At 38.8% G+C, this 1,486-nt stretch overlaps 1 protein-coding gene across 1 annotated transcript in view; it reads left to right on the forward strand.

Annotated features, from left to right (window-relative positions):
• The window catches only part of PLPPR5 (phospholipid phosphatase related 5), a 91,403-nt gene that overhangs the window by 66,256 nt on the left and 23,661 nt on the right, over window positions 1-1,486 (forward strand). The window lies entirely within an intron of this gene.

Below are 1,486 nucleotides of genomic sequence, written 5' to 3' on the forward strand. Positions count from 1 at the left end.
TTTTTCAGCTACGTGTAAAAATCTCTGCTTATTCATTTTGTATTGTTCTTAATGCTATCTTTCTATTGCCTCTAAAAACCATTTTTAGCTTTTCATGGTATGTTTGTAAATCACCTTGACACATAGGTAATCACTGAATAATAAATTATATAATAATAATAGTACATTTGAAAACATTTGGCGGGAAGCCATGGACTTCCAGGGATATGCACCAAGTTTTTTTAAGGACAAACATCTGTGCTTTTGAGTTTGCTGCAGGAGAAACCATTGAATCTTGGCCAGTAGGATGGCCACATAAGGTTTGGGTCTGTGTTAAATGCAGACCTTGGGGAATACACCCCCCAAAAGCAGCTGAGCATTTATTGGTATTTGAAGACAGATGCTGTGAGAAAGACAAGAGCAACTGAATTCTTTCTCGGTTCATCAGTATTATATGCTAATATAGCAACTTGTCTTACTACAGAAGAGAGAATTCACTGCAATTTGGGGAACAAAAATAAAAGGAGAGCTGCAAAAACAACATTGATTCCCAACTGCAGGGAGAAAGAAGGAAAAGTGGTATTAGAGATGCAGCCTTTTTAAGTCATTGTTTATTCTCTATGTTAGGCAGAATTGTTTTAGTTAGCTTGCCATTCATAAAGGAGCACATTCACAAGCAGATGATGAGTTTCAGCATTTTCCTCTCAAGAAAAAAAATGTAATGTTTGCTACTATTTTTTCTTTTTTGCTTATGGAAATGTACGTTAAGCAAAATGACTAAAGTGTCATATTCTGCAAAGGACTGGAAGTTTAGCCTTCACAAAGGATCCCAGTGTGTATTATGGACAGACACATGTGTGCACATATATAGACAGAGAGTCTTGCAAAAACTAGCCGGACAATGAAAGTAAATAGTCTACATGCAGGGACTGAAGCTACTCCTTGTAGCCAGCAGTTGCAACGAGGAATGGTTCCAAACATATTATCTCTTTCTTCTTAAACTGCCACCAAGAATATCTGTCAAGAACATGGGGGAAAACTTGCTGTGTGGTGTGGGCTTCGACTTGATGAGATGCTTACAAATTTAGTCAGCATATAAATTCAATTTCAGGTAGTGCATCATGGACCTGGATTTCCAGTTCTAGTTTAGCCTTGACTATGACCCTGTGAGGAGGGAGAAAAACCTTAGTTTTTAAAAAAGAGAATTGGAAGTACAGTGAGGGGAGAAAGTATTTGATCCCCTGCTAAATTTGCCCATTTGCCCTCTGATGAAGAAATGACCAGTCCATAATTTTATTGGTAGGTTGATAGTTATTTTGTGTTTCTTCCGTTTGTGAATTATTGCACCAACTGTTGTCACCTTCTCACCAAGCTGCTTGGCAGTAGTCTTGTAGCCCAGTCCAGCCTTGTGCAGGTCTACAGTCTTGTCCCTACAGTCTTCTCCAAGACACCCTTGGACAGCTCTTTGGTCTTGGTCATGGTGGCTACTTTGGAATATGCTGGTTTG

Source organism: Podarcis cretensis (genome assembly GCF_951804945.1).
Source record: "Podarcis cretensis genome assembly, chromosome: 6".
Classification (NCBI taxonomy): domain Eukaryota; kingdom Metazoa; phylum Chordata; class Lepidosauria; order Squamata; family Lacertidae; genus Podarcis; species Podarcis cretensis.